The sequence below is a fragment of the Gavialis gangeticus genome, unplaced genomic scaffold (genome assembly GCF_001723915.1).
Source record: "Gavialis gangeticus isolate Ggan-Ray unplaced genomic scaffold, GavGan_comp1, whole genome shotgun sequence".
Classification (NCBI taxonomy): Eukaryota; Metazoa; Chordata; order Crocodylia; family Gavialidae; genus Gavialis; species Gavialis gangeticus.
Window position 1 is genome coordinate 31207716 of NW_017729001.1, and position 14829 is coordinate 31222544.

At 44.8% G+C, this 14829-nt stretch overlaps 1 long non-coding RNA gene across 1 annotated transcript; it reads left to right on the top strand.

Moving 5' to 3' along the window:
• The first annotated feature begins 8581 nt into the window (after nt 1-8581).
• Nucleotides 8582-14270, top strand: LOC109290572. Its single transcript, XR_002095614.1, has 3 exons — nt 8582-8822; nt 12242-12380; nt 13376-14270. It is a non-coding gene; the product is annotated as an uncharacterized LOC109290572 (long non-coding RNA).
• The last annotated feature ends 559 nt before the right edge of the window (nt 14271-14829 follow it).

A 14829-nucleotide genomic window follows, 5' to 3' on the forward strand; every position in this document is an offset into this window, starting at 1 on the left:
AACAACAATTTCTCTACTGGGGCAGCCTTCTCCCAGGTGCAGAGATGTCTCCACATTGACCTAATCCAGGCTGTGCCATTCTGTCTGGGCCAAGGTTAACAGCAGCAAAGCTGAGCTGCTTTTCCTCCAGATCTGAATGATGCCCACTTGGGCCAGCTCCATCCCGCTGCAGTCTGTTTTTGCCACAAGTGTGTTGGAGTTGCATGTACACACAACTCTACAGGCCATCCCAGTCAGGCCTTGTGAACTGGTGCTGGCCCCTCACCAGTCCAGGAGAAAGCCAGAGAGCCCATAACTCTCTCGGGCCTTTCCATAGGGAGAATTATACGAATGCAAGCACAAAGCATAGGCAAAACATGACATAAAACTGCCTCAGGGCCTAGATCAGGAGCCATGACCCTTCTCCAGCTCCTTTCCAAATGAGCTCTCAGTCCTTCCTGGACCTAATAACTGAACAAAGCCAGCTGGGCTGGGTTCCCAAGTCGTCAAAGGAGCAGACCGGCCTGTTACAGGCTTAAAGAATGGGCACTGGAAAGGCCCAAAGGTCTTGTGTGGGCTGTTGGCTGGGTGCTTAAGCGGAAGTCAGGTGGTAGTTGCTGGTGGGACATCCTGTAGGAACACATACAAATAACCATTAGTGTTTACGTCATGGGGCTGGCGCACGCAAACACATGGAGTTCTGCCTACCTTTCCTTGGGTATCTGCACATGGTGCAAGTCCTCTTCTGCAATCTCTATTCTCCCTTGGACTCGTGCAGCCAGTCATTGCTATGCAGAGAGGGACGTTCTCATTTTTTATTTTCTGTGTTTCTTCGGTTTCTAGCTCTAAGCCAGTGGGGACCAACCTTTCTGGCAGGCATGCCCCACATTAGCCCTACACCCTCCCTGAGTGCCATTCCAGTCCCCTGTCTGATCTGCTGCTCAGCTTTCTGCTCCTTTCCCTGTGCCCCATGCCCAATTTGCTGCTCTTCTTTCAACTCTCTGCCCTGCCCTGCCTGCTGCCTGTCCCCTCTCTCTATCTGCCACGTGCCACACACAAAGGCTGCCTGTGCCACTTGTGGCTCCCATGCTGCAGGTTGCCCACCCATTCTAAGCAATGGTAATTGCAAGCCTGCGTTCCTCTTGTGCGTACTTGCAATCCCATCAGCCTTGCTGGGTTAGAGGTCTCTAAAGTTCACTGGTCTGCTACTCAAACCATTTTCAACACAGCAAACCTCTGCCCTGGTTACACGAACAGCAGGAGTCAAAAGCTCCTCTCTCAGGAACAGTGTCTCTGCATTCTTGGGTCTAACCTGAAATCCAGCACCTGGTACAAGGAGGAATTCTTCTTAGGAAGGCACCTCACCTTCCAACAAAGCATCACTGCACTCCTGACTCTGATCCAAGACCTGGAATTGTTGCTGTGGTAACCAGCTCCTGACAACCAACACAAAGACATCGAGGGCAACAGTCTGACTGTGGGACAATGAGCATAGCCACTGGTGAGCAATGGTTGCAGAATCAGACCTTGGACAGGGAGGGAAGGAATCTAATGCAACTGCATGGCTGCAGTATCACAAGCTGACAACCTACAGGCTTGAGAAACATACACACAGTAGGGGGTTATTTGGCAGTTCGTTTTCCCTGTAAAAGTCAAACATGAAACTTCCTGTTTATAATCATCTCTTGGGGATGTAGGAACCTGCTGGCTCCATGAGTGACAAAAATGTTTGGATCTGGGAATCAAGAAACAGCCACTAAAAACAAAACATCCTGTATAAAAGTTGATGTTACAATAAAAATATACATCCAGCAAGTTTTGATACAGCCGTTTTTCATCCTCTCCAGGCTGTGCTAGTTTCAACATTCTCAACAAAAATCATCATCAAAGCAAGAGAAAGGGAAGAGCAAGGTATAAACAATCATTTCATGACCCAGCACTGAATGTCTTCATCGGATGAAGTCAGGGTGTAGCAAAGAGAAATATTAAACGGACTTCTTTCGAGTTCCACCTGCTCTGCAGATAAGCAATGCCTGCAGCGTCCCAGAAACCCATCGATCTGAAGGTCAACTTCCAGCATGTGATAATATTGATGTAAAAAAAGAGACATTTCAATTGCAAATGTCCATCCCACACTCTGGTGTTTGTGTTTATCAAGTTGTGCTGCTAAAGCACTCACAACTGGGGCAAACAGCAGTGGGCTGCTTGGCGTGGTCAGCTCTTCTAGGGCATGAGAGAATGGGTGTGCTCTTGTTATTCTGGCTGCGCACACCCTACCAATTATTACAGTCCTCTCCTATTGTCCCAGTTTAAGACACAGCAAAGAACAGGCCAGCTCTTATAGTTTCACTAAGTGACTCCATTCTGACTTTAGATTTGATTTCTTCATCACCTTTCTCTTTCTCATGCAAATTTTATGACTAGCGCTTGCTGTATTGCAGTTCCCTGGGAACATTCCTTCGCTTACTTGCCTGCCTCTGCCATCAACAAAATTTGTGTTACGGCTGGAGAAATGCAGCGACTGAGGATGGGCCGAGCCAACTAAATAACTGAGTAGCAAGTGGCTGCAATATGCACCAGGGCAAATAAAATCCAACCTTTGTTATAAACATATTTGACATTTAGTAGCTCTTATCCCAAAGCACTGCACGCACTATACACACAGCCATTTCTGGGACCACCCAGTATAATGCTGTAGCAACCAGCTAGTGATGCCTCTTCCTAGTTAAAACATAGCATGGCATCTTTAAAGTCTACTTGAAGTGGGCAGGTTGCATGCATTGAGGGTTAATCTTATGTGAAAGCTCCCATCAGCTGAGCCGGCACACTGCTCCTTTTTACCACCTATTTCAGGAGGAGAAGGGCCACTGTTGACCCTTCCAGAGATATACACCTTGCAGTGCTGGGAAAGTGCAGGTATTCTAAGTGTAAAGCACAAATCTCTAAGCTCCGCTTGCCATGAGGTTCATCAGGAGGCAGATAAGTGTATTTGGGAAATCAGTGTGCGCCTGGCTGAGTGATGAGTCATTGCACCTTTTATACCCAGCGTCTGTTCAGAGCAGATGAGGGGTTCTTCTAACTGTGGAAACCATTAGCATAGCAAGGCGGATGTCAGGAGATGCAAGCCAGGCACTGAGGAACTGGAAACTGCGGCAGCGTGGGGGACAAGGAGCAATTGGGTACCAGAGAGAAGGGCAATGAAGCTAGAAAGGCTCCACATTGCTTCTGCAATGCAAGCAAGCCACAGAGAAGGTCCCCTGGGGAAACGATGCTGTCTAACTGGCACATCATGTCTACGCTGCAACAAAAAGTGTTCTCAGTTCAGGTTAAGAGTGTTGCAAAGACAAAATAACTCAGGGTTAGCAGCCCAGTCAAGGCTACAAGAAGCCCATTGTAGAATGCAAACTTCTGGCTCCAGTTCGAGTCCATGGCTTATTCTATACCACACAGCTCTGCCTCAGAGCTAGGGTAGCCAGGGCTTTACAAAGCCCATCCTGTCAAGCTGGTGTAGCTTTCCCAGCAAAACCCCAGCTTGGAGGCAGCTTCTGTTGCTCAGGGAAGCTGGTATACCTCTGGAGGCACACAAACCCCTACTGCCAGCAGACGGAGGACAGGTGTAGCATAGCAATAGCCCGTCAACCTTTCTGTAACTGTTGTGTTAACCCACATTAGCTAACCCATGTTTAGAAACTCTCCCCCTGCAGAGCAGAGGTAACCTGAGGGCTGGACAACACAGGGACACTCCAAAAGGAGCCAAAATAAATGACAAGTGTGAAGTCAGCATGCAGAGATGAAAGCTCCTCCAGCTCCACGTACAAGCTCTCAGCTCTAGATGAACCCTCCTTGGATTTAGCCCATGGACATTATTAGGTGCACAGCAATGGTTAATGCATCCTGTTTTGTTCCTGGTTCTCTCACCAACTCACTGCATAACCAGTAATAAGTCCCCTGTGGTCCAAATTTAAAAAAAAGGGCCTCTAATGTTTATTGCCCCCATTTTTCTTGGGTGCCTGGACTACACTGTGTTCCATACTCCTAACAAGTGTTAGATGCTTCCAGCTGGACAACTAAACAGTGGGACACCAAAGGGTAGAAGTCACTTGTGAAAATGACTGTGGTAACATAGATAAACATGTATTTATTCACCTGTACTCTGGGAAGTACTTGCCAATCACACAGGAGGGCTGTGACCTTGTGTGAACTTCTGTAGTTTGGGAAGTCCCTTTTTTATGTTCCTCTCCATATTTGTTCAATTGGCAAACCATGTCCTTTTAGAACTATACTTACAGACTGTACAGAACTCTCTAACCCTCCATGACATGTTTGTTCTTCAGCCCAGTTACTTTCCCATTGTCCCTCTCAACATTTATGTCATCTTGTACCAGCTTTAATGCACGTTCTGCATGTCCTGCATTGTATTTTATTCCAAATCACTCTCTTAAAAGCATTGACTGACTCTGTGCTTCTGTATGGAATGGCTGTGAAGCAAGTTAATTCAGCAACCATCATGCACCAAGCAACAGTCCCCGTATGAGCCTGATAGTTGACATTAACAGTGATGAATCTATGAGCTAGTTAAGTTATAGCTATGAAGGAAAAGAGAAAAGTCCAACTGAAAACATAACTCGCTTTTCCATGACAGACCATGGGCCCATTAAACTTCAATTGAACTTCACTCCAAACTGGGAGGCGGAGCCTTGCTGAAGTTTATTTTTTTCCTTCCCTACTTGGGATTTTTTAAAAATAACACCAGCAGCAGAACTCTGCTGGGAAAAAACCCCATCAAACTACACCCCTAGAAAAGGGAGGGAGTCTCGGTAGCAACTGCACTTTTATTCCCTCCAGAAAGCTTGATGCACAGATTCAAAATGAAGGATGTGTGTCAGCTGGTGGGTAGTAAGGCTGTCTGGTGACCTACATGCTACTAAGGGGGAAAATAACACCATAGTCACTTGAAGGGAGACTGGTAAAAGTGACAAATGTGGATTAAGTTCCATGAGAAGAGGGCAGAGTGCTGCACAGAAAGGCACTGCAGGTGTGTTGCATCCTGCTGACATAACAGCATCTAATTCTGACCTTCATAGATAACTAAATCTCCTGTTGAAGAGATATAGATAAGCAGTTTTTACCTAACATGTAAGAGCTGGAAACTAAAGAAAAGTTTAAAAACTTTTCATGGCACAATGGCAGGCTCTTCCAGCAAGATGGAAATCAACACAGGGTGAAAGGCTCTCTGGTATGGGGGATTACCAGTTGGCCTTTGGACCACTAAAATCCTACTTAATCCTCAACACAGAAGTTGATCCATGTGTTGGCCCTCTGCAGAGAGGTAGATTACATCCTATAAAGAGCTTAATTGTAACCAGAGAGGGACTAACGTAATGCATGTTATTTAATGTCATTGGCAGGATGGGGGTCAGGCTGAAACACAAGCATTTTAGGGGGCAGGCATTTCTGCCTTCACAAACCTCTTAACAATCAATTAACACCTGCTAAAAGGGGCTAGGAAAAACACTACTAAAGGCTTTCCTTCCCTAGAGTTATTTGGGCATTGCTTTTGCACTTTGATTCATGCTTTACCATAACCTGAAACAATTTGCAACTGTAGGCAAAACCTGAATGCCAGTGTGTAAGAACCAGGAGCTGGCAGTGAGGAGGCTCCTTTATAGGCATTTCTTCCCCCTCCTGTTAGGGAACACCCCTCTTTATAAGACATCTAAGAGCAACTGTACTGCAGCCATGCCCCAAGCATTTCTCCTTACTCCTCTCCACCTGAAGTAGCAGTATGTCTCTCTTCTCTTTTGTTCTGCCAAATTATTGCCCTGGGAACGCAGCATGCTCTATATGTGCTTGCAGGGCTGGCACAGTGGATTCCCTTTCTGATGAATGAAACTTCACTAAAAAGAGAGAGAGGCTTCTTGAAAGGAAAGACTTTACTGAAATGTGCTGAAGTGTTTCAGGCATTGACAACTGCCCATTCCATTCTACAGGGGGTCTGCGGGACCAATTCTTCTGGGAAGTCCTGTAGCATCCTGCTAACACTGCAACAGCAGTGGTGGAGGCACTAGTGGGGACAGAGCAGCAGTGTTTTGAGTAAAACACATTGTCCCCTACCTTTGCTAAGGCAGGCACCAACAAGGACAAATGGTATTTCCTTAGTTGAGTTCACTCAGCTGAATTAATTTTGCTCAACAGAAACTCTGTTAACTTGAACGTCAAGCCAATGAGTGAAGCCTTGGTCCATTGACATTGACGGCAAAATAGCTAATGGCTTTACGAAGGCCAGAAGTTCACCCACTGCATTAGGTGAGTTCAGCTACCCCAATTAAGCAAAGAAAGCATTATTTCCCTGCATTGGACAAAACCTGCACAACATGGTAGTGACAACATCTTTGTACTGTCTATGCCAATACTCCCACAGTTTGCTCGAGTTACCAGTTAGATATTTCCTACAAAAGTTTAGTGCTTTTATAAACATAACTGGCATTGCTGGGCATTTTGATGGCTTTTAAAGTAGTTCTACATCTAGGTCCAAAATATTTTCATGTTTTGCTTGGTAAGACTTGACCTGCACACATTGTAGTGGTTTAAGTGACAGAGTGATTTTTTTAAAACATGTTTTCAGTGGGTACGACTTTTGCATAGAGGCTCCTAGATTAGTTAAACTGATGGAAGCTGTTTTATACCATGTGGGTTTATACTGCATAATTTTATTTATGTGAGTCTGCATATAGAAAAGAACAAACACAGACTGTATACACGTTGCTGTTCAGGACCCAACACACAATCCATAGTGTGGTTTGTGGCATTGGCTGATATGAAACGTATCCAAAGAAGGTGGAATAAAAAATATCAAGCATGTGCATTTCTGAGTACAGCGAACAGGAGTCAGATGCATAGGGGAATTCTTTCTAGCAGGCAATCGGATGATGCATCGAAGCACAAAATTTAATTATGTCCATACCATTATAGCTCCAAATGTTACTGATGATCATAAAATTATCCAGCTGTGTTGAAAAGCTGGACATAGCACGCCCCCCTATTGACTGCTCATAAGTAAATGAATCTTTTGTTTTCCATGAGGCCGTTTCTCCCCTTCTGAATTTAGTGATTGCAGGATTAGAAATAAAATGCAACATTTGGTGCAGTGTTTTCAGTGCCATGCTGGCTTCTATTTTTTGCTAAAATCATCACGTGAGTGAGCGCAACATTCCATATTTCTAGCCTATTCCCATGATTGAACCAGGTGTAATGGTGTGGCATGATAACAAATCACAGTCTTGAGAGGCCCCATGCCTGGTCCCAGATGCTTGCCTTCATGCAGGAAGACAGTTAATGGAAAGGGCATGCTGATTCTGAATACTCCACAAGGCTGCCCAACAGCCCCCTGAAGAGGCTAGGATGTCACCATTAGGCAAGTACCAAGATTGGCACTTGCAAAATCCCTATGAGGCGGGAGAAGCACTGGAACAAAGAGGTCATGGAATCTCCATCCTTGGAAGTTTCCAAAAGCAGTTTAGACAAACCCATGAGCGAAGTGGTTTAGATAGGGATGATTCTGCCTCAAGCAGAGGCTGCATTACATGAACTCCTGAGGGCCCTGCCAGCCTGACTTTTCTATAAGTATGATCCCAGAAGGAAGCTGTTGGGGATTCAGGGATCAATTTTCAAAGTCACCAATCAAGTACCCCAAGAAATTGCCCTCCTGTGCCTCCCAGAAGCACAGCAAGTGGTGGATATGCCAAGCTGCCATCAGTCCAACCAGGACCAGTATATGTGGATCAGTTCCTGTTCCCAGAGGAGCATCCTCTATAGTGTGGCTGCTCCCCAACTCTATTCCTCCTCCAGCCTGAAACTCTTCCTAAATACCAATGGCACCTTAGTCACGCTGCACTGGTGCAGAAGGGCTTCTGTAGGTGATTTAATATTTCCTATGTGCCCCAGACTGTCACTGAGGGTGATGTGAGCACAAAGAATGTAAGCTCAATTCAAGCCTTGACTCATAAAGCTGTTAGTGGCATGTCTCACAGAATGTCTCTCTCCTCATCATGAGGCTTCACTACAATAGCTATCATCCATGGAAACAAAACTAGGAATGTACTGACAACTCAGCTGAGATGTGCAGGACTGGGCTATCCCAGCAGCTGTCCCAGGGATTTGGAACGCATTACCCTAGGAGCTGAAAATGCCCACAAACCTGGCTGCATTTAGATGGAAATGCCAAACCAATCTGTTTGCCATAGCTGACCCCACAATATACATTAAAATCTAGGTGCACAGTCTGGGAAATAAGGGAGAGAACCATAGATCAATTCCCTGTAAGCTTCAGGTGATTTGGGCTCCACATTCTGTGATGAAAGACAGAGTTGATAAGAGAGGATAAGAAAAAGTAAAAACCAGACATTAAAGATGTCACCGGCTCTGCTACCAGTAACAGCACTGAGGATTCAAGTGGAAATGACTGCAGTGCTTGAGCTCCCTTTATGCTTTTTATGTTGGTGGTTCCCTTTTTATTTTCCTCAGTAAGACAATGAACTCAAATAAGTCAATTCCACTTTCTGTTTCGTATTGGTATAGCATGCCAATGGTCTTGGTGGAGGATAGGAAGCATCCTTTTCAGAATCAGACCCTTTTCTGCCGAGTCCTTTTTTACATTTACATTGTTGCATGAACCTTGTTTTAATACCAATACATAATTCATATGAATCGAATGCATGCTGAACTACAGTTATTAAAAAGCCACTTTAAAATTAAATATTTTTAAATGAGCTTATTTTTCTTTGCAGAAAATGGCAACGTCCCCCAACAACAGCTTCACTGATGAAAAGAGGGATTCAGCCAAGGTATTTTAATGGCTTGAAATTATTATTTCCCCAATGTTGTTTAGAACAGTGATTTATTTCTAGAGGGGAAATAGCTGGGGGAAATCCCTCCATCCCTCAAACTGTTTGCATGCTGGCCCTAGGCATTCAATAACTTTCCAGCATAGACTACATCTATTTCCCTTCCTCTCTCTATTTTTCTGAGGTTTGCATTACAGTTTGCTAAATGTATGGTGACATGCTATTTATCTTGCTTTACAGCTTTGATACTTTTGCACAGTTTCCTCCCTCCACTTTAGAAATTCCACAAATAAATCACTGCTTGAGCAGAATTCCTTGGACGCCTGAACATGAACTGTCTTTGCTTACCAGTTTTTCTCCTCTCTTACATACACCCACTGTTTTATTTATTGTAGGGTTGCTTATAATCTGAGTTGTTTAGGGACTATTTCCCCCCCCTAGAGTGAATGCTCTTTTATTTTTAGTTTCTTTAAATGTAAGGATTGCAAGAGATGTTAACTCCCTACTATTTCCCTTGACTGAGGTCATGGGTTTGCCAAGTTGATGACAGTCTGTATGTTTGTGTTAAACAAAGAATGGGATTTTCAAACATTTCAAGAATAAAATGGTGAGTCAAATGTTGGCTTTTGCAAGCTGGATTTTAAACATGGATTACAAGTTTCCATGGCTCCTGTTATTTACAGACATATATCCTGCTCTTTCCATCTAAGGAAACTTTCTCCCTGTTATTCATTTGGGATTCACTTTTGCTGACACAGAAGCTTGAGGTTTTCTATTTTGTTTTAAGATGGTGACAGTTTAATTCAGACAGAGGTGTGTGCTGGAGTGAAACCAGTGGTTGGGGGTGGTTTTGCCCCTATGGCTGAACAGTAGTCAAACTGGGGGCCTTACAGGTCAGCTTCCTGTTTGGAACAAGAGCTCACAAGACAGAGTTGAGTACTTGCCTAGGTTGACTCCACTCTACAAAGTGTTGCCATCAGGCCTCTGACCACATCTGAAAAAAAAAGTGGTTGAAGAAAATGACAGGTTCCCACAGGGAGTTTTGTGTTTGCCTAAGAGTCATTTTCCTGGGGTACATCTACATTGGGGAACTTAGAAAAAATAATCTGCATTAATGCAAGGCCCGAATTGAAGGTGGGTTACCTAAATTGCAGCCTACCCCTGTGGACACCATTATTTGGAATTAGAGTGCACTTAATTCAGTGTAGCTTCATTAATTTTAAAAGCCTCATAGATATTACTGTTTCTATATGCAAATAACTCTGCTGTAAGAAATAGGTGCCTAGGTGAAAAAACAAGACACAATAACTCCTCTCTGTGGTTAGGCACCTATTTTCTGACAGCGAGAAGGTAACCAGATTAGAAACTATCTTGGAAAAAGTACATTGTGGGAGGGACCATAGGAAATTATGGAAAAATGACACAAGTGCTCATAATCCCTTCGTGGAGTGCCAGTATCCTACAATGCACTGCAAAATAGCAGACAAGGCAGTGCAGTGGATAGAGGCACAGGGGATGCTGGGACGCCTACTCATAGTGCTGTCTGCCTTTTGTTGCTGCAGCCACTTTCCGTGGGGACCTGCTCCTTGGCTAAGGCAGGTGAGTGTGCATGTGCTGTAGCAAAATGACTATGCTGGCAGTTTGTGTGTTACCTGTACCACTTCTACACTCCTTGTGTAGATGTGGCCTGAGCCACCTTTACACGGAGAGAACTGTGTCCACACCAGGGCTTCTACCAAAAAAACAATTGCACCGAGATAGATCTATTAGTTTTGTGGAAGATCAGTCCCAGGGAACATCTGACTGATGTCAGGCCCCAGCTGAGCTCCTCTGGCCAAGCATAGTGAAGATCTAGCCCATTGTTCAGAGTAAGAGGAGAAATAGGGCTAAGGAAGACTGTCATCCATTAAGTTGGGAACTGCTGTAATGAATCGGTTGACATTATTTTGGCAAGTAACCAAACTCCCTTTGTAGGTCAGGAATCTCTGTTCAGCCAAAGTCTCAGTTTTGTAGTTGTGGCTAGAAAACTCTTGTGGGCTTCCATAGTGCTTAGCTGATTACCACAGAAAAAATACACACAGCATGGCAAAGCGTAGACAAAGGGCTGCTTAGTGTTTCTTGAGAAACTCACACAGAGCAGCATGTGCTATGACCGCTGCTCTTCTTTCTCTCTCCTCTGCTTGTGTGTGAGAAATGTGGGCAGGGCAGGAGTGGAAAGCACTTAGCAGAGTAAGCTCACTTTCACGCCTCCTTTTACTGAAGGCACTTTTACCTGAGGAATTGCATTCTCCCACAGAAAAAAGTCTGAAGCAAATGCTGTACTTTGAGCTGAGGATGCCCGGCTGCCACTGAAGAAAGCACTTAAAGTAGTGGCCTTTGCTCTGGCTGCCAGGCTGCTCAGTAAACTAGTGTTGCTTTGGAGTCTCTATGAAATGTGCTCTGCACAGCTAGGAAGGTAGAGCAGCTGCTATGATGCATGTGGCCTCCTCCCCTCCACTCAGATGGATTTGACACCCATGTAGCACAGCTGGTGACTGGAGTGGCATCCCACCTGACTGATAGTAGGAGGGAAGGAGAATTGGGTCATTCATCTGGCTGGGCTGAAATAGGAGGCAGGTAAATTTCACATGGAGTTTTGTTACCCTAGTTTGAAGAGGGTGCTCTTCTGTGCCCTAGTGACAGAGGCTCCAGAATGCCTCAGAGGAATGTCAGGCTGGAATCGGACAGCAAAGAAAGACCACAACAGTGGGTCTCAAGAAAGCAGAGACCCCAAAGTCAGGGGCTACAAGAAATTGAGAGGAGAGAAATTCCTCATGATTGATTAAAAGGACATAATCTGTGAGCCAGAACCATGAGTACACCCAGAGGCAGCCAAGACCTGATCTAGGTAGGCTGAGCCCTCATCTCTCCACCCAAGATGGTCACTGATGTGAGTCCTTCTGTGCATGGCGATTCCCACCTTCAGTAACTTAGGAGAGCCAGATCTGTGGATGTGCTTCCTATCCCACTCATGCTGGTGTCAGTCCCGAATAACTGTTGCACCTTGCATTTCCTCTCCTGCTGACAATCTGAGAAGCTGGCCTAGTGTGTAGGTAGCTGCCTCTATTTTGCCTCTGTGTGCGTGTATTTATTTGTTTTTATTCTCACCTCCTCCTTTCAGCTCTTCTATTAGTGAAAGCTGGCAGATTTTCAAGAGCGAGGCTGATGTTACGTAATGTTGCACCAAAAGGTATATGAATGCTCTGGGAATTTGTGAGTCAAGCCAGGTTTGGATCTCTGCCCCCTCTAAGTTCATTTGTACACTCTGGACATGCTGTCACGGGCTGGTTCTTTGCCCTGGAGTTTCCTGCTTTCCCGACACCCAGAGGAAATGCTCTCTCAGCTGACATCTCTCAGAATTTGGCTTTTGCCTTTTATAGGATCAGGCTGACGAACATTTCAGACTAGTTCAAGCCAGGCTGCATCTACCTCCCGGGAGAGTAGAACACAAGCCTTGGGTCTCTACTCCAGTTGTTTGCTCTGTGAAGACAGGATTTCTCAAGTACACTGATCAAAAAGGTGAAACGTGGCCAATTTTCAGAAATGATTCAAGAAATTATGCTTGCAAATTCTGCTGCCAACATATCTGAACCTTGCAGCCATAATATTGAGGCTGGGTTCTGGTCAGCTCACATCAGGTGAGCAAGAAACCAAATGGAAGCAATGTCTGGAGAGGAGGTCCCTTGGGGGATTTCTGAGTGACTCAGTGGTCTGCACTCTGAGTCCATGTTCTGTCAGCTAGAAAGAGTCTGCTGTGACCCACTGGGTAGCACTACTCTGTACTGTAAGGTAGTTGTGGCCATTTCACCCCAAGATGATTTAATTTCAGTTGCTAGGCACAGTGCTGCTTCCTTCTTCCCTACAGTGTTCAATGGTGCTAGATCCTTCTGAGGGACAAGCACTGAACTGGTTTGGTCCCATTTCAGATGGGCCAAACCTTTTGCTCAGCTTTTCCTCATCTCTGCAGCGACACAGTGCCAAAACCCTGCCTGACAGAAGTCCTGAACTGGCAGGTTAACATGACACCTAGTCCTCTTGTCATCTCTCAGCACTCATGAGCCCACCCCCAGTCTGCACACAGGCATGGCTTCCTGCTGAATGCAGTGGGAGCAGGACTGCCCTCCTCTGAAGGATATTTAATGGGAAATCCTAGGCAAAAGTCTCAGCAAGCCTCCCAGCAAAGAACAGCTATTTCACCGCAACCACTAATAAGAAAAGAACAAGGCTGCCTACTTATACATAAATGCCTTTGCAAGCAGTTTTAAGTATTATGTTTCCAATGAGTTATTTGTACTAGCAGCAGAGGGAAGGATGCTTTGTAAGAGACAAGGAAACCTTAACAGAGAAGTGCTTTGAGGTGTGTACTAAGAAGGTTTCATAATAGTTACATATAGGGTGGTGTGAAATTACTGTGGTGAGAGGGGCCCAGGGGAAAGGCTTGAACTGGTAGAATAAGGTCTCTACTTTAGGCCTTTAGGGCTGGATAGTTCTACAAAATGTGTTTAACCTTGCAGGGGAAAAACACTTTCCCATCTCCTGTGCTGGACTGCCTGGATGATGCACCCTGGTGTTGTGTCAACAGAAGCAAAGTACAATATGTTCCTGAAAGACAGAAAAAAAATGCACTCTCTCTCTGGTCTGACAGGTCTGCTAATCTTCCCTTGCAAATCCACTTTGACCTTCATCATTCTGATACGAGGGCTATGTCTACACTGAGATCCAGAAGTGTGATTGCAACTGATGGCCAGATGTTAGTTAGCTTTGGACTAGCTCTTGCAGACACTGGGAGCAGTCTGCCTATAGTAGCTCTGTGCAATCAGGAAAGCAGTACTTTGTTGCTGAAGCATGTGTTGCAGCAGTTGCTTTGTTGTTGGTGCTAGTACAGAGCTAACCCAGGTACGATTTGCCAAGCTGCAGTCTCGTCTCTGGATTGCAGTGTCGATGCCTCCTTGGCAATCATGAGACCACTGTTAAGGAACAAGCCCTCACTCAGCCCACTTGCTCCCATTCTGTACACGCTGCTTGCTGTGTTGGTGCAGCACCAGGAGTGCTCTCAGGAGTGCCTCATAGTGGGGCTGCATGTCCTTGGCATTCCTGGAGCAGCAACCATATAGCCTGATTTCAGCATTTGGAGTGTGCAGTGTAGGAGTCAGTGCAGGGCCCTGTTTTGGGGCTCTTAGTTACTCCCCAGGAGAAACTGACTGATCTGTTTAATTTGCAAGTCTTCAGCTTTGTTCCTTTTGTGATATATCACAAATCTTTTGGTCAAAACACATGGCAAGTGTTGATCAAGTGCATCTGATGCATGCTGACAAGCACAACAGAAACAACATCTTCTCATCAACATGAAACAGGAGATTGGAGGTGGAATAGGATACTCAAAAAAACAAACCTGTGGGACAAAAAAAACAAGCTTTGTAGATAGTTATGGGAAGGATCCATTTAAACACTTTTTCACATTAATTAGGGTTCCTTCTCTTGGTACCCTTCAAGTTATCTTAACTTTTATTCTTAGTTATTTCAGTATTAAAAAATGTTTTACTTGTTTTCATGAATAATAGCCTGCGTGTTGTTGCACAGTGGGTGAAAATTGCTCTAGTGTAGGGGTTGGAACAAGGCCTTTGATTCAGTAGAACATAAGGAGTGCATAAACTATGGCCATCTGAATAATTAATTTCATCTAGAGTGCTTGGAGCACATTAAAGTTCTGTGTCAATGTGAATGCAGTGAGATGGTAGCAGTTTTGGCCAATCTGTCTTTTCTACAAAAATAAGATTGTCCTATAGCTGGAGCAGCTTTTGTCTGAGGATCTCAATAGCATCCAAACACAGTATATCACTACATCTCATCACTAAATTACAACTTTGCCATCAGCTTTTCTTTACTCACACACTCGCTAACCCAGTTGTTTAAGTCCAAATGTAGTTTTAGTTGAGATTTATTTTGGGTGGGCTTTATAGCTGTTACC